We start from the raw sequence: 19,914 nt of genomic DNA, 5'->3' as shown, positions 1-19,914 counted from the left end.
TGAGGGTGTTTGGAAGAGAAAAAATGGTTGTCCATTTAATTGTTCCCTGAAGTCCCATAGTTCTCAGAAATCCCTTCACGACTTTGAAGCCAAATTTATCTATATTTTTCTCTTTTTTCTTATTTGAAGCATCTTTTAAAAATGTTGACATGTTGTTAAGCCAGATTTCTTGGAACAAGCTGTCTCCTCACAATAGATATGATTTTGCAAAAGTTGTTTGTTCAAACGTTCCCACCTCCACAGTAATCTCCGTAGAGGCAAGTGCCAATAAAGAATACTTACTCTATCATTAAAAGAAAAAAGGTAGAAAGCCCTCTTTGTAGTCAGCATCCAAGGTATTTTTCAAATTCAAAATTAGATATTAGAGTCCAGGGACTAGAGTATCAATAATTTATTTAGATCTGGCATGTCCACTGGTCTCGCATTGTCACCCAATCTGCCACTAGGATATCACAATTATTTTCAGAATTATGGAGTAGTGAAAGAGTCTTTGGGGTCAGGCTGACAAGTATTCAAATTCCAGCTCTACCTACTGTGTGCCGCCATTTTCTTTTCTGTATAATAAGGATAATAATTTAGCATTGTTACGGAGATTAAATGAATAAATATAGGCAAAGCATTTAAAACACTGTGTGGCAGTATATTAGTTCTTAATCTTGGGCATTATTTTTTGACTTCTTTATCTCTAGTCCTCATCTCTCCCTAGAACTCCAGAACCAAATATACAACTGCCTACTTGATTGATATCTCTACTTAAATATCTATAATTATCTCAGATTTAACATTCTCAAAATACATTTTCTGATTTATATTCCCAAATTTATTTCTCCATCTTAATAAGAGCAAACTATCCTCCCCCACTACTATGGCTAAAGAAAAAAATATATATCTAAACTATGACTTAATCCATTCTTTTCCCTTACCATTCATCATGGTACTGCCACGAGTGGTGAAGAGGAAACACATTTTAGAAGTGGAGAGCACTGAGTACAGTCCTGGCTCAATCACTCAACAATTCTGTGACCTTGAGCAACTCTTCCACCCTTCCTGGGAACTCTGCATTTATTATTTTTTAAATTATAAATTTATTTTAAAATGCTTTGTTGTGAGAATTAAGATTATAAATGTGTACACCAACCGTCATTTTTGTCATCCTTTTTAAGAGTCATGTCCTAGTATTTTTAGGAAATACAGGCTGATCGTTATCTCAGATCATGTCTTGAGTTTTCCATCCCCCAGTTGCTGTTCAGCCTGCTGTGCTGTTACGTTCTTACTTCTCTTCTTATCACCACCAAGGACGATTAGACATGGTGGCTTAATACAATACTGTTCTTTTCACTTAGGTTTAATGGGAGGAAGAATGAGGAAAGGCAAAATTCTTGTTACTGCTCCATTCTTTTGTTCTCCACACTACTATACATGTGAGTCTATACTGATGTAACTAAGTAATCATAGGGAATTATCAATATAAACATAGGAGGAAAAAATATTAACAATTTGTGCTAAAAATTAATTTCCTATAATTAAAGAAAAAAAATCTAGGAAGTTAAACTCTTCACAAAGGTCCATGATTGATTGCCTCAGTTTCTCCCTCTGCCTCAATTTCTTTATTATTGAAACACCTTTTCTTTTTTCTAATCTCCTTTAGCAAATCTCTCATTTCCTACCGACAGGGGCCAGTTTCAGCCTATTCCATCCATCTTTTCTTAAGTTCTGTCTAAGTGTTAGAATGAGGTCCTAGGAAGAGAGGTTCTGGGAACAGTGTGGCAAGGACTTTGCCTAAGTTCCACCAAGAAATTTAAATTTGGACCCTTTGAGAATCAGAATGAGTTGCACATAGGACAATTGATTCTTTCACCAGTTAACTATTGAATCAATCTCTCTCTTTCTCTCTGTGTGTGTCTCTTTATAAAGTGAATATTTCTGTTATCCTTCCTTTCTTTCCTAAGCACCACTATCTGTTTTCATTCTCTTATGTTTTCTTATGACTCTTTGAGTTTTTACATCTCTTCTCAGAGAATTGTTTATTTCTTGATATTCAAGAACAAGTGTTCATTAATCTTTATGACAAGCTTTTCCTTGGTTTAGTCTTCACTAATCTTCAGTTTATCATGTTTCTTTCTGTCCTCCTGGATATCTAGTCCCCCTCTAAAAAACAAAAAACAAAAACAAAAAACCCCTAAACCTTTACAGGCATCCCAGGCCGGTCCCTTTCTGATTAAGCCTCAAGTTAAAATCAGTTTTCTTCGGGAAACTACCCTTTGTTGAAAGACTGTGCAGAGACATCTTTACTGCCCTGTTATCTTAAACAAATATTCCAGGATTTTAAAAACTTAAACTATTTTTTTACAGAAGTTTCACAGCAATATTGAGCAGAAGGTACAGGGATATTACACATACTCCCTGCCCCCCCACATATGCATAGCCTCTCTATTGTCAATGACCCCCCAGTAGAGCAGTACAGTTGTTACGATAGATGAGCTTACATTGGCGCATCATTATCACACAGAGTCCATAGTGTACATTAGGGTTCACTCTTGGTGATGTATAGTCTATGGGTTTACACAATGTATAATGTATAATGACATGTATCCACCATTATAGAAGGGTACTCCACCTATTCATCCTGCTCTCCCCCTTCCCCAACTCCTGGAAACCACGGATCTTTTCTTGATTTGGTTTGGTTTTGTATTTTTCATTGCCATATAATTGACATACAACATTATATTAGTTTCAAGTGTACAGTATAATGATTTGATATTTGTATATATTGTGAAATGATCACCCACTGATCTTTTAACTGTCTCCATAGTTTCACCTTTTCCAGAATATCATATAATTCGAATCATACCATATGTAGCCTTTTAGATCAGCTTCTTTCACTTAGTAATATGCATTTAAATTTCCTCCATGTCTCTTCATGCTGGATAGCTCATTTATTCTCAAAGCTGAATGATATTCTATTGTCTGGATACCACAGTTGATTTATCTATTCATCGACTGAAAGATATCTGGTTGTTTCCAAGTATAGGCAATTGTGTACAAACTGCTATAAGCACCCATGTGCAGGTTTTTGTGTGGACATTAGTTTTTAAATCCTTTGAATAAATACTGAGGAGTGTGATTGCTGAATCGCATGGTAAGAGTGGGTTTAGTTCGGTAAGGAACTGCCAAACTGTCTTTCACAGTGATTGCACCATGTTGCATCCTCCTCAGTAATGTATAAGAATTCCTGTTACTCCACATCCTAGACAGCATTTGGTATTGCTGCTGTTCTAGATTTTGGCCATTCTAATAGGTGTGTGGTGGTGTCTCTTTGTTGTTTTAATTTGCATTTCACTGCTGGCACATGATGTGGAGCATATTTTTATATGTTTGTTTACCACCTGTATATCTTCTCTGATGAGCTATCTGTTAAGGTCTTTGGTCTATTTTCCAATCAGTTGGTTTGTATTCTTATTGTTGAGTTTTAAGTGGTTTTTGTATAATTTGGATAATGGTTCTTCATCAGATGAGTCTTTTGCAAATATTTTCTCCCAGTCTGTGGCCTTTCTTTTCATTCTGTTATTTCTAACATTCCTGCCATGCCTGGTTTTGATGCTTGCTCTGTCTCTTCAAATTGTGTTTGTTGCCTTTTGGTATGCCTTGTAATTATTCTTGATAGTTGAATATGAATTTTGAGAATAAAATGGATGATACATGTACAATTTCTTTTAAAACCACAGACTAATAAATAACATGAATATAAATTAGAGAATAATTTAGGGTTTGTTTGTTAAGAAATTTACTTCTTTTTGAATGAGCTTAGATTTTTATTTGGAGATACTTTGTGGGTTTTTTACCCATTTTTTAAATTGAAGTATAGTTAATTTACAATGTTGTGTTAGTTTCAGGTGTACAACAAAGTGATGCAGTTTATATATATTTATATATATATATATTCTTTTTCAGATTCTTTACCATTATTGGTTAATATAATATGTTAAATATAGTTCCCTGTGCTATACAGTAGGTCCTTGTTATCTATTTTATATACAGTAGTGTGTATATGTTAATTCCAAACTCCTAATTTATCTGCCCTGCTATCCCCTTTACATTTTAACTTCCTCATTATAAATAGTTGAGGCTGTAAATCCAATGAGTTGTGACATAGTCAAGTAAATGGTTTCAGTGAACAGTTCAAGTATATCTGTGGCTTGACAAGGCATGTTCAATGCTTGAGTATTTCTACCTGTAATTCAGCTGGCTGCCACCAGGAGATAGGAGTGTCATTTGTGTTATGTAACTAGACTATCTCAGTATAGTAATTGAAATTACAATGAATAAGCTACTTGATATTTATTAAAATCATAATAAATCTACTGCTCAAATATTAAATAAATACATTTTTATAATAACAAAGAAAATGGCATTTAGAGCAGGACTTTAAGAAATATAAGATCCAGCCATAAAGCACTGTTGGTTTATTTACACTAATATTAGTCACTGTATAAATCAACAGTTAGGGGAGAACACAGTGCAAACTCCATTCTGCACCAGGAAGGAGTTGCTTTCCCAGCCCCTGAAGCCACTGCTGCCACCTCAATGTGGAACCAAAGTGGCTCCTTTCCTCTCCTCCTGTCAAAACAATGGGACTCAGGGCCATGCAGGCTCCAGCACAACTGCTTTAAGAGGCACTGCAAGTGTTGCTGTTGCTGTCACAAGCTGTGCTTAATGTTGTGACAAACGAGAAACCAGATAGCAGACATTCTTTGTACCTGTGCAGAACTCCAGCACCAACTCAACAGGTGCCTACCACCTGCAGTAGCAGTGTACTTGAGTCCTCAGGATAACCTCATAGAGGAGACACTGTTATTCTTTCCACTTTACAGATGAACAAACTGAAGAACTGTAAGATTGAGAACTTGCCCAATGTCATAAGTTAGGACTCAAACCCAGGCTCTTTAGGTGCAGAGCTTGCCCCATGACTGACTGCCTGTAGATAATATAACCCTTATTATTTTATTATTATTGGTTTATTATTAGTTTTAAAATGTATTATTAATTTTAAAAAATTATTATTAACTCTAAAAATCATAAAATAGTTAATGCTATTATGAAAATATTCCAGTTCAAGTCCCAAAAATTGAACTGTATGTGGTTTATACAGGACTCTGAAAATATTATGACCTGAGTCATTTAAAGGCCTTTAGCCTTGTTTCAAAAAATTTTTAAATGTTATCCAGGATCTATTCTAAACTAGGCTCTACAGAAAAAAAAAAAAAATGTGAATAAGAGTGGATCATTGCCTTCAAGAAACTTCTTGTTTTTCCAAAACTTAGTAAAGAGTCTTGTTAAATGGCCTCTTCTGGCTACTTCTAAATTATTGTTATTATTATTATTATTTGGTTTATAAACAACAGAAAATTATTTTTTACAGTTCTGGAGGCTGAAAAGTCCAAGAAAAAAAGTGCTGGCCAACTTGATGTCTGGTGAGAACCCCCTTCCTAGATAGCTATCTTTTCCCTGTAACCTCACATGGTGGAAGAGGGGAAAAGGAGTTTTCTGAGTCCTGCATTTATTTTGCGGTACATGGGCCTCTCACTGTTGTGGCCTCTCCCACCGCGGACACGCAGGCTCACGGGCCCAGCCGCTCCGCGGCATCTTCCTGGACCGGCGCACGAACGTGTGTCCCCTGCATCGGCAGGCAGACTCTCAACCACTGCACCACCAGGGAAGCCCCCTCAGTCCTGCATTTTAAGGGTGATGATCCCATTTATGAGGGCTCCACCCTCATGACCTAAGCACTTCCCAAAGGCCACCCTCCTGATACCATCACGTTGCACATTAGGTTTCCACATGTCAATTTTAGTGGACATGAACATTTTGGTGATCATAGTAACTAAAGAGACAATTCATAATTCCACATAATTGGTAGGTTTCTCCAATAGAACATCTCAAACTATGAATTCTTTTTTTTAACAATTTTTAAAGGTTTATTTCTAAATTATTAATTTTGTATATTTGATAAAAAGGAGATAGACTTTTACTTCCTGATTGGATTTTCAGTCTTTACTTTTACCCTTGATCATTCAACAATTCATCTTCTAATTCAAGGGCAAAAAATATTGAGAAAAAAGAAATGTTGCACATCTCTTTACTAGGATGTTAAAGTGTGTCTTTGCAACTCACTTTTCAATCCAAATGTGGTTACTGAAGTAAAGCATATTTGTAAGGGGTACCCTTATTCTCTTGTCTCTTTGAGTAATCCTTCCTCCCCCAGTCTTTTTCTTCACTTTGCTTAGTCAGTTTATATTAAACAAATGCCTTAAATTTTCTTGTCCTAAAATTTTAGTCCATGTCTAAAACACATAATATTACTGATGAAATTTTCTCTGAAAGGAATCATTTTTTTCATTAATTCATAACATAAGGAAAGTGGCATTTAAAGCAGGACTTTAAGAAATCTAAAATCCAGCCATGGATCTGAAGGAAAGTGCTGTAAATAATTTCATACAAAACAGTGATTGTTTCATAAGGGAAAACTGTAATGTGGTCTACATCTTAATCATTCTACATTTTAATAAGTACCTCAGGTGATAAACATTCACACTAGCATTTGGAAAACATTGCATGGGCAGTATTCACCAGGAGGACAAGGACTATGTTTTTCCATTGTATTTCTAGTGTCAACTACAGTGCACTGGTGTTGGAGAAACTCAAAATCATCCATATGAATTTATTAAATTCTTCTCACAACTTAACAGTTATTATTATTTCAACTTGAAAAATGAGAAACAAAAACTCTGAGAAGTTAGAAGACTCTGTCAAGTACACTAACTAGCTAGTGACAAGCCAGATTTTTAAATCCAGGTTCTGCGACTGCAACTATGTCTATGATGGTGCTCCCCCCAAATCTGACTTTTTTCTTCCTTCTTGGTGAGTATCCGACTCAAAAATGTCCACTCATTCAGACTGGAGAAGACATGCAGATTTGGAGGGAGGTGGAGCAAATAATTTAATCCACCAAAATCCCATCAAAGGACTCTAGATTGTTAAGTTCCTTATCAATAGCAGAAAAAGTATGGCTTCTTTTGATAATGGACTTTTGAACAGAGGCCTTGTTCTAATATGAGTTCAGTTTATCATTTACTAATTTTTTTTCATTTTAAAAAAAACACTACAGTTTATTTAGAATCCCTTAGAAGTAGTCTTAGGGGGAAAAAAAATTAAGGGACTCTTCCAAAATCCCAGACTATCCAGATCAGGATTTCTATCTCTAAACTGAGCTTTTAATCAATTTCTAACTTTTTTGTTAATTGATGGACACCAGGAGCATGGCAGGAGCCTATGCCTTCATATGGTCTCTGAAATGTTCCCAGTAGGTAACCATCACCTTTCAGCTCTGTTATCCCTGCTCTGTCCACTTCCACACATGCCTTGCAAGACCCTGGAGCATAATCATTGGGTAGCTTCATTACCAAGTCAGAGAAATTCTTTCAGTTCTTGTGGTCTAGATTGTTAGATATATATAAATATGTGGTGTGTGGGTTTGTGCATGCCTGCTCATAGCCTTTAAGAGAAAACATACACCTCTTAGTATGTTAGTTGAAGCTTCTAAGTAGTGGGTGTATGAATATTTCATGTTTCCTCCTGGCTGTTGCTTCTGTAACCTGTTTCTAAAGTGATAAAAAGAGAGAGAGAAGAGTGCAAGAGAGGTCGGTTTCCATAGGAACGAAGGTAACCATGGAAAAAACCGGTTAAAGCTAGAGTATTGCCTGTAGGGAAACTGAACTCGCACCACCAGCGTGTTAGGAACAATACATTTACCTAATTCAATTGCATTTTCAACAGTCATATCTAAAAATCTTCCATAGTGAACTACCATACAAACATGAATTATCTGGCCTCTGAAAATAAAAATATTTTAAATCAGAAAATTAACTATATTTTTATTTGGGCTAGTACCATTTGAATATGGTGTGTGTGGCAGGGAAGCCAGCTGAAGCATAAATATTCTAGCAGAAAATTAAGGCATTACAAAATAATTACTTTTCCTTAAATAATAACTTTGTAGTACATCTAACTGTAAAACACACTAGGTACTTGATAGGGAACCTGAAGAATCAAAAATAAGAATAAAGTAATAAATAACTTGTAAAGCTTTTCTAAATTTACAAGATGAATTGATAGGAAAAATTCAATTTAAAAGAAAAATTGGTAACTTACAAATAACTTCTCACAATCAATATAAGAAAACAAATCTGATCTGTAGTATATTTTAAGGGCCCAGAGGAAAAGTTCCATTTTAGAAAAATCTCTAATTTCTCACGTAAACTTTAAAATTTCTGCTTATAGCTTTTGAAGAGTATTTAAGTACTAAAATAATGACAACAGTTAAGTTCTGGAAACCTCAGAATTATCTTTCAATTCTTCTTCTTTCCTCTCTCTCCACACCCAACTCCTCATAAAATTCTGTGTTCTGTCAATACTCATCCTTAACCCATGACCTCACTCGAGTACCCCTTTATCCCAGCTGCTCTAGTTCCCCACCCGGCAAGCTTCCGCTCCAAGCAGAACCACAATTCTTTCTTGTACTTACTAGCCCACGCTCCCAGTCCAAATTGGCCAGTTTCTCATTTGTTTGCCAGGAGGGACTGATAAAATGATTTTACAATATAATGTAAATGACTGATAAGGCAGTCAGTGTGTTACACTTCCCACCCAGGGTGATCTGAATTTAAAACGGAAATTTATAATCCAAAAAAATTAATTTGTTGATTCAGATCATTTAGAAATGGGAGAAACAATTTTTTATTTAAGTAAGTAAACAAATGAATATTCATAGGAAGAATAAATCAATGATGTTAGAATTTCAGCAATACCACAACTGTAGACTGCAATAGTCTCTTAATTTGCAAACTTTGGGCAACTAGCTCTTCACATACAACCAACAGCTCTGCAACAAAATTTTGGAAACTTAGAAGCAACCTGATTTCTTCTTCACCACCTCTCCCACAATGCTGAGCTTGCAGCACTGGGTACATTTTTTTTTTTTTCCGGGGGGTACCTTTAAAATGGAGACAAGGTGAGGCTGAAAACAAGAGGCTGTTTAAGAATCAGCAAGAGCCACCAAATACTGTTCCTCACAGTCCCTTCCCCACCTCTGTAGAAGACTGAAAATTTGTCCTTGAGATGGTGAGACAGAGGCTTATTTGAGAATAAGAAGTCTGTCCCTTGGACACATCACAGATGGAGGCAGGAATCACGTTAAAAACTCAAAGTTAAGTGAAAGTCTGTTGGTCATATACTGAATTTTGAAAACCCAACTTCTTCCCCCATTGGGATCTCAGAAGGATGGCAAGTAGACTTATAATCTCCAGGTCAAAGACTGAAAAATTCATTTTGAGGAATCTGATTGGCACAAGAAAAAAGAACTAAAGGTACTGATGTTAGACCAGCCAGATGAACCAGGCCAGAGATCAATGGATCAAGAAGATATAATAACAAAAGTTAACACTACTAAAGGGAGAAATTAACAAATCCCCATTCACAGGTGGTGATTTTAATATCCGTTTCTTTGTAATTGATAGAACAGGCAAAAAAAAATTAACAACATTGAAGTTTTGAATAACACTGCCAAACTTGACCTAACTGATACTTACACATTACACAAAGCTGCAGAATATACATTTTTCAGGTGCACCATGAAATGCTCACTAAGACAAATCACATGCTGGGCCATAAAACAAGTCATGATAAATTTTTAAAAAACTGAAATCATGTGTTTTCATATCACAACTGCATTTAATTAAAAAAATCAATAAGATATCTAGAACATCTACAAATACTCAGAAATTAATTAACTTCTAAATAATTAATGAAGCAAAGAAAAAACCACAGGGAAATTAGAAAATATTTCTTATTAAATGATAATAAAAACACAACAGACCCAAACTAGCAGGATGTAGTTAAAGTAGTACTAATGCAGTACTTAGAAAGAAATGTATAGTTTAAAATGTTCATATTTAACCGCAAAGCCAATTATCTGAAACAAGGCACTCTGTTGGACACCAGAATACAATGGGAACAAAAATACAGTCCCTGTCCTGATGGTGAATACAGCCTGTGCGAAGGTTGCCATATATTAGCATGAAAAATCACTACCAGGGGTACTCATTAAAATGTAGAATCATTAACATGTAAACCAAATTACAGATTTCTCTTCTGAAGCAATCACTGTTGTGGTATGCCCTTCACAGCAAGGAGATCCATGTGGCTAACATACATATGCAGAAGTCTTCAATTTCATCACATATTAGGAAGGTGCTAATTAGAAGCAATGAGAATTCACTACATACCCACCAGAATAGCTAGATGAAAAGGACAGGAAATGCCAAGTGTTGCAAAGATGTGGAACAACCAGAACTTTCAGCTACTGTTGGTGGCAGTTTAAATTGGTTTAAGCACTTTGAAGAGTTGTTTGGCAGTAACGGCTACAGATGAATATGTGCATAGCCCATGACTCAGAAGTTTACTTCCTTAGTGAACACCCTGCAAAATGTTTACATATGTTGACCAAAAACTGTGTATGTACAATCATATTTGGAGTAGCGCTATTTGTGAAAGCCAAAATAAAAACCACCTAAATGTCTGGCAACAGAAAATTTTTTTAAAAAATATGACACAGCCACACAATTAGATACTATACAACAATAAATATGGATAAAATACAAATGCATGCAAAATTGGATGAATATCATAAAGGTAATGTTGAGTAAAAGGAACCCCACAGATAAAGTAGTATGGACAGAATGATTCTATTCATATAAATTTCAAAAACAGGTAAAACTATTTCATGGTGGTAGAAGTCAGAGTAATATTATTAGTAATGTTTAGCCTTGGGAGTTGTGGGTAGTAACTGGTAAGGGGCATAAAGCTAGCTTTGGGATGCTGGCAATGTTCTGTTCCTCAACTTGTGCACTGTTGACATTTGAGTGTCCACTTGGTGAAAATTCACTGGTCTGTACACAGAATTTGTTCACACATACTGTCTATTATATTTCAATTAAAAGCTCAAATAAAAACAAAAGAAATATTTTCCTTTGTCTTTAATTTGATTCATAAAAGTCACCACCAAAATATCTTCATTATCAGGATTTCTTATGCTGAGAATTGCCAGCCACCGTTCTTTTTCTCATTACACTTAGTTAAAATGGCCTCTATTGTTCTATTAGTTCTCATACTTACCATGTACTGTTTGGGTGTTCAAATGAATGGGAGACCTTTACCATTTTCAAATAATAAGTCAAATAATAAGTTTACTATTTCAGTAAGAGAATTATTTTTGAGGTGAACAACTGACTCTGAAATTCCCCTGTCCTCCTATGTAATCCTTTTTGAATTACAGTGTAATGTAGTTTATAGTTCCCTGAGTATGGTGGTAGCTACCTGAGCTGTTTCTCTTTGGGAATGGAATGCATTGTTTCTGCAGCTGAACAAGTCTATATTGAGTCATAATCCTACTCTTGACCACTGGAGATAGCTAGTATAATTAAATATCTATTCTTGCACTCTAATCATTTTCCTTTTCCTTTAGTAGACAGATGGGAAAGCAATCACTAGTCGCTGGTTTTTCCAAGTCAACTTTTGTGAAGCCATTCATTAAACAAAAGGATATTCACAGATATATGAATTATCTTATGCTCCTTAGTAAATTATAAACTTTCTTCGCTATTTAGGAAAAAAATCCAGGTACTCATATTGGTTTATGTGAGATTCAATTACAAGTTGCCTTGGAGTTTAGGGTAACTGATATTGACTTACTGAATAAAGAATCTTGACTCTCTGACATTCCCTTAATACAACTCCATGTTAAAACACTGAATACCCACAAGTGAGAAAAATCCATTCGTTTAAACATTTATGAATGGAGTATTTGCTTTCTTTTCTTTTACCTTTTATAAATTAAAAAATATTTTTAAAAGGGAAAATAAATTCCATTCCTACCAGAATTACCTGTAATTCTTACTGCAGTCTTATCAGTGAGTCACAGTCATGAATTCAGGAATGATTGCATTAGTGCACCAAAAATGCCCACTGAAAATACAAATGCAGTTAATCTTTATGGGATTTTACCACTTTGGTGGTGGTATATTATGCTTCCTAACCTCTTCTTCAGTTTCAACCAGTGGATTTAACACAAAGTCTGTGTAATGGTAGTTGCAAGTGTGAGTTTGGGTCAAGATATCTCTCCATCAAATCAAAATGATTTGGAAATTGCACTTGAGATAAGTTTAATACTGGAAATTAAGAGAGAAGAATAATAGTGGTTTGTCTTAAGATTTAGGCCTCTCAAAGTACAGTAGAGTTTTATATTTATCCAGTTTCTTAAAATAACTGATTTCTTGACAGCATCTTAAAATGAGAGTATGCCAAACTTCGCTGCAGTTGCACGAATTTATACTAGTGGATAAACCATAATTGTAAACTGTTTTTCCTTCTGTTATCATCCTTTGAAAAAAAATTCTATGTTGCATTTTTTCTAATAATTATGAGGGATTTTGTGTTTTATTGCTTTCTATTCATAATACTCACATCTTTACTTACACTTTTATGGTTTCTGAATTGATTGCTGTTTTAGTTTCTATGGTAACTCTGCCAGTTGCATTTACCTATAAATAGATATTTTATAATAGCAGGCTTATGAAAGTTCATTTCTTGAATACCCTTCTGCAATAAGAAGAATTGCTAGAAAAATAACATATGAATCAAGGTTTAAGGAAACAGATATCTTGTACCTGTCAGTGTGTAAAAATAGAAGACTAAAATTAAAAATTCATGTAGATGCAGGCTGGCAAGTTACATGGTGAAAAGAGAGAATACATTGAATATTTTAAAAGAAAAATGTAGAGTTGGGCTATACTTTTTATTTTAGCCCCCACAACAAATTTCACAATACCTTTAAAAAAACATCTATTAACCCCATATAAACTATCTAGACTCCATTTCTTTCATTGGCATCTTAATACGATTTTGTAGAAACTCTCTCGTACGAATATTATCCTTTGAACATATATATATAATCTCCCAATCTATTCTTTATCTTTTAACTTTCTTTGTATTATGGTTTTATTTGCCATATAGTTATCCTAAGTTATGTAGTCAAAATATGTCAGTTTTCTTCTGTGGTCTCTGAGTTTGTGTCTCACTTAGGAAGTCTTTCCTACTTCAAGACTATAAAAAAATCCCCCTATACTTCATTTTTTCTTAAATAGTCTTTAAATTATATTATGCTTTTAATTGATCTGGCATTTTTTGTGTGTTTAGTGTGAGGTAGGAATTTTTTATAGAAAGCCAGCTGGATTTCAGCACTTACCCTTTTCCTGATAATTTTAAATATCTTATTTATCATGAATTAAATTTCAAAGGTACATGGATCTATTTTTAGACCCTGTACTATGGTTCCTTCATTTGTTTTTCTGTTCCCACACTGACAGTCTTTAAATAGCATGTTTTAATATAAATGTTTCGAATGTGTATTAGTATCCTGTTTATTTGCTCATCTATATGAGTTTTAGAAGCAGCTTGAAGTCCCATAAAATCCCCATTACTGTTTGCATTTAGTCTATTATTTAATTAAGGAAAACTTACATCTATAAACCCTTTAGTCTTCCCATTCAGAGACACAGGAAGTATCTACATGTACTCTGCTCAGTACATGTGACAAGTTATTCAGATAGAATTGTGTAGTTCAGATAGAATTGTGTAGTTTCTGTGCTATTGTACATGAAATATAATAATGCTAGCATGCTTATCTTGCACTGCATCATTCAACTGTACTCTGTTATTAGTTCTGTTGGCTTTTCAGTTTTATATATAAATATTTAAAGGCATGTTAAGATATGCTTTACTTTGCTACCCATATATCTTATAAGTCATGTAAACCATTTTTATACTCCTCAAGTATTTTGTAAACTTTTAAGAATAATCAAAAGTACCAAAATCTTGAGGAAAAATAAGATTGTACATGTACATAGATGTATATGAGTCTGTATGTACTTGTCCCAATGAATATGTGTGTATCTAGACAGAGTGGGAAATGTAATTCTACAAAATAAGTAACATTATCACTCTTTCTTATAAAAATTATTAACTTCAACTTTTTCCTAGATTTAAAATGCATTATAAATTTTCACATGATATAATCACCAATGGATTGCGAACTCAAGTTCTGTGGATCCACCTAATCTTGTTAGCATCCCCAAGCACACCCAGTTATCTCATTCAAGGTTGTTGGAAAAATCGACCAGTCCTTACTACCCTAACTACTTTTGGTCAACAAAGAAAGCCACAGTTTGATCGAAGCCTATGCTTATAAATTTTTCTCTGTTTTGAAAGAATTGTATTTTTGTACCACATTGGGTCTTATTCCTAAATGCTTTTTACATACCAGATAATCGTGCATTCAACTGAAGAAGGGGCTTTTTCACCCTAATCAGAATCGGAGGGCTATCTGTAGGTGTCTCACACATAAGAGAACAGAAAGATCAAAAATGACTACGCTCGAGCTTCCCTGGTGGCACAGTGGTTGAGAGTCCGCCTGCCGATGCAGGGGACACCGGTTCGTGCCCCGGTCCGGGAGGATCCCACATGCCACGGAGCGGCTGGGCCCGTGAGCCATGGCCGCTGAGCCTGCGCGTCCAGAGCCTGTGCTCCGCAATGGGAGAGGCCACAACAGTGAGAGGCCTGCGTACCGCAAAAAAAAAAAAAAAAAGACTACGCTCAAATATGTCTAATTTTCTAGAAAAAAAAGTTTTGAAACAAAACATCAATATCCTTTGAATACTGGTCGTTTTCCTTTTCTTCTGAATTTTGACTGTAACCATCATTAACATTATGCTTTCTGGGTAGATTCATGACACAAATCAATAAATTGTATTTCCTGTGCCCTTTTAATATAAGGAATGCATGTTAGTGTAGACAAATATAAATACTCCTAACAGTTAAAATTCACATTAATCACTCCTTTTGAGGTTTCTTGAAGAACGATTGTAATAGCATGAAGTTGCAAGACAGTAACTTGATTTTATTGCATTCAGTACAATGTTCCATTGATGGATGCATTTTTGTGTTCGTTTCAGGGCAGACTGTGTATTGAAATGTATGCCAGACGTTTAATGTCTATTAGACATTTAAACTGCTTTGTATTTAAAAGCGTAAGTTGACCTTATCAGATGCCTAATAAGTGAAGTAATTGTATCTTGTACTAATCAAAATATCTTCTATTATAACGGAAAATGAGATTCAATTACTTCATGAAGCTATTATTTCTGAGGTTCAGTAGCTTATAATTAAATACATATTTCTGGTGCTAAAGAAACTCAGCCATTTCTTCAAACAGTTATATTGGATATGCATACAACAAACAATACTTTTAAAACATATAATTGTTATAAGTATGGGAAGGAAAACATAGAATAAAAAATCAAATATCAGTAATGGCTTCCATTTTCTGATCTGTTCAAACAAGTGGTATGTATCCAAAGCAGAACTTATTCGATCTAAATCCCTGTCAATGGTATTTTGTTTGAATAAATTATCAGAAAAACAGTGATTTGAAAAACAGGTTGTGATACTAAGAAACAGACCTTAATATCTGTGAGGAAATGGCTAGTTCTAGAAACTAGAAATTATAAGACATGTCACTACGGTAAATTAGATTCTCTAGTGCTCTAGTTATATAAATGTTATCTCTGATGCCATATTTGCAATGTTGTCAAGTTCTAGCTAGATCAAAAGCCTCCCATTTGTTCTGTCTCCAATTCACTTTCTGATTGACTCTGCCCTGCTCCTGGTCTGTATATACCTGTAAAAACAGCCTTTCCATAACTCTGTGAATTTCTTACAATTCTCTTAGTGTTAGACATACTCTCTTTTGTATATGGTCCAATCCTTTAACTCTCTGAGGGCTTTAAAATATGGAAATATTAAATTCTAAATGAAAAAAAACAGTATTCTCATTGGTACAAAAGTATATTAATTATGGGAATTCTCTTTAAAAATATGTCTTATGAGGTCTTATCTAATATTAAATGATTTACCTCTGATAAGGCTTAGAGGTCTTAGAAAGCTTACAGCATTTTTCTTAAATAGCTTTAATATACCTTATCCTATTTGTCTTTGTCCTAAGGCCAAACTTCAGTTCCAGGATTTGTATTCCAGTATCAGCCTCAGTTCTCTCAACCCCACCCTGGCATTCTTCCTTACAGGACAGCTTTTGCATTTTGACCATCCTACAATACAGGTGACTTTTGACCTTTTTGATGTCCAAGTAGGAAGCACAGATGAGAGGCTACTAGGTCAGTGTCCACCCTTCACCGTGACATGTACAATTTGCCATTATGTTTCCTCCTGCTCTGCATTAGTTATTCCTATCACAATACTCAGACGGGTTCTCACTCACCCACTATCTTTGTAGTTAGGATCCTCTGACTGCTCCCTTCTCTCAAGATGATCCCCAGCCTTCTCTAAAAGAGAAATCGTTTAACTCTGGTTGAGAACCCTGGATTCTGCTTCTGCCAACATGTAGACTCAGCTAGCTTTGCTGAACACATCTTTCAGACCCCAGTTTCCCCATGGAATACAGCATTGGTTACATCGTATGAACTCTGACTCATTCTAAGTTCTATTTTGGACTTCTTCACATGGCTCATACACCTCTGGTTTTTAAGGCTTACTTTACAACCTGTGCATTTCTTTTATCTCTGGTATGCTCTCCTACCCCACTCAAAACCAACAAGTGTTCACTGAGCAACTTACTATGTACCTGGAATGTGCTTAATACAAAGACATGGTCCCTGGTCCAAGAAGCAGACTTTTCAAAACCTGTGTTCCCTCCAAAGCATTCCAAAGTCCAGTTTATGCATGTTTGAAGGATCGGTGTAACAGAAGGGAATGGAGAGATGTGAACCAATAATTTTCTTTTTTTTAAAGTATATCTATCATGTACTCAAGTACTGAAACTTGAGATTGGTGAACCATTCATGTTCATCCAGAACAGTTTGGGGGTAAACTATTTTTAGATTGTATGGAAGAGGCAGAACTTAAATGAAAACTTTGTCTATAAATGTATAATCTAAAATTGTATCTGATTTTACTTAATTTTGAGCTACTGTTTAACCTGAATCTGGATATTGTGCAAGGCTCTAGGAGCACTGAAGTGAATTACATATAAGGGAAAATCAGAACTTGCCTGCATCAGAAAACTCCAGTAATGATAATAATCTGTAAACGCAACAGGAGAGTCTAAAAACAATACAAATCACCATCCAAAGAAAAGACAGAAAACCTACTGGGCAAGAGGTTCACAAAAAAGCAAACAAAATAAGGTAAATCTGCTTCCAACCCTCATCAAGTAGGAGGTGTGAGACAGTCCTAAATTACTGTATAGTTGTTTTTTGAGTGTGGGTGTTCAAGGATTTTTCACCTGCACAAATGAGAGGCTTTGAAACAAAGAATAATAATATCTCTTTCCATGTCTGAAGCACTTTTTTTTTTTTTTCTTTTTTTTTTTTGCAGTACGTGGGCCTCTCACTGCTGTGGCCTCTCCCGCTGCGGAGCACAGGCTCCGGACGCGCAGGCCTAGCGCCCACAGCCCACGGGCCCAGCTGCTCTGCGGCACATGGGATCCTCCCGGACCGGGGCATGAACCTGCGCCCCCCGCATCGGCAGGCGGACCCCCCAACCACCGCGCCACCAAGGAAGCCCTATTGAATTTTTTCTTAAGTCAAATAACCATGAGATTAATTTTCTTAGTGTCACAATAATGAAGTTAATTGAGTCTATATTTTGCATCTTTCTTTCCTTGTGACTAAATTGTTGTTTTGTTATTTAAGCAGCAGTGCTAAAGCAAAGTTAAACAATATATTTAGAATTGACTAAAAATGTCCAATTAATTTGCTAATGATTCTCTCATTTTGGTCTCTCTTCATTATTTGATTATATATTGTCTTTGCCTGGTTTAAAATATAGCCTTTCACTTTCTCCTCTAGAGAGTCCAGCAATTTTTTGTTCCAAAATAGAGTAATGAGGGAACTATGTACGTAATCTCTGTCCTGGTCCACACTAAGCTAAGTGACTCCACACTAAGCTACGTGACCCTCATTCCTCTTTAGGAGAACTACTCAGCAGTCAGTAGAAACACCTATTTGGGTCTTTTATTACCTTCCTCCTTATCTTAACAGCCAGTGAGAAAACCTGAGCTTTAATCAACTCATTTAAAGGTGATCGAGAACTAACACAAGCCAAATTAAGTGACTAACTGATAAACTACAATTATAAATTATAACTTACAATAGAGAACTTCTACTATATGTATACCGGGTTTAGTATTCTTTCTGATGAATGGATTTCAGGGATGAGTCTAAATCCACCCAATTACCCCAAGATTGCAAGAGCCAATGTGCTTAGGTCAAATCCAGAGTTATGTATTTATGGGGTGTTTTTCAAAGTCAAACAGTTTTATATATATATATATATATATATATATATATATATATTTATTTATTTATTTATTTATTTATTTTTGGTTGTGTTGGGTCTTTGTTGCTGCACGTGGGCTTTCTCTAGGTGCGGCGAGCGGGGGCTGCTCTTTGTTGTGATGCGCAGGCTTCTCATTGTGGTGGCTTCTCTTGTTGCAGAGCACGAGCTCTAGGCGTGTGGGCTTCAGTAGTTGTGGCATGCGGGCTCAGTAGTTGTGGCTCACGGGCTCTAGAGCACAGGCTCAGTGGTTGTGGCTCACTGGCTTAGTTGCTCCGCGGCATGTGGGATCTTCCCCGACCAGGGCTCGAACCCATGTCCCCTGCAACCCCTGCATTGGCAGGTGGATTTTTAACCTCTGTGCCACCAGGGAAGTCCCTCAAACAACTTTTTATATTTAAGAATCTACCTCCAGTGCTGTTCCTTCAGTTATGCAATTAGTTCATAGCCATCCAGAGCTTGTCACCCAAGTGACCTTTTTCTGAAATGCACTCAGAAAATTGTTTCTTTTCTTTGGAAATGTGGATTCCTCCCATGGGTAAATGAATACCAAAAATATTGTATTTGAACTTGAACATATTTGAGTGATTGTGTTCATGGAGGGAACTTATTCCCTATACTTTGAACTTAATCCTACATATACTTAGACTAATGTATAAACAACCACATTTCATATTCATTTATTCATTTGAAATGAGGGAATGTGGTTACATTAAGCACTATCAACAAATATCCCCTAATGAATTATATTATTAAGTGGTTAAAGGCATCAAAGTACTAAGATGGTAAATTTTGAATAAATGTGTCACTTGGGTAGGAATTTCCAATAATATACAGAATTGTAGGACATTTATCCATATTTTTTTACATTTCTCTTTACAGCTGTGTTTGAAAGTTGTTTAGGCTGTAACTGAAGTATTAACATGAGTCTAAGCTACCAGATAAGGAAGATCAAGGAGTTTCTCAGACCGGTTATTATTTATAAGATGAAAGAGGTTATTTATCCACTATTTCTTCCTGTACTGGTCTCTAATTCCAATTAATTGATACTATGTTTGATTCCCTAGTAAGCTTAATGTTTCAAATCTACAAATATTTTCTTACCTTTAATTTCTTGGAAAGGCCTTGATGCATAATTAATTTTGCCAAATCTATATAAAAACTCAGACAAGAAAAAGTATTTGTAACTAGGACTAAGAGGTATACCCTTGTCATAATTTACCTTTAATTAATATTTGAAATGAGTTATTTTTATGTGTTGGATATTAATCCCTTATCAGTCATACCATTTGCAATATTTTCTCCCATTCATTAGGTTGTCTTTGCATTTTGTTGATGGTTTCCTTTGCTGTGCAAAAGCTTTTAAGTTTAATTAGGTCCTATTTGTTTATTTTT

The sequence above is a fragment of the Leucopleurus acutus genome, assembly GCF_964270905.1.
Source record: "Leucopleurus acutus genome assembly, chromosome: 2".
Lineage (NCBI taxonomy): Eukaryota > Metazoa > Chordata > Mammalia > Artiodactyla > Delphinidae > Leucopleurus > Leucopleurus acutus.
This window is presented reverse-complemented; position numbering follows the sequence as displayed.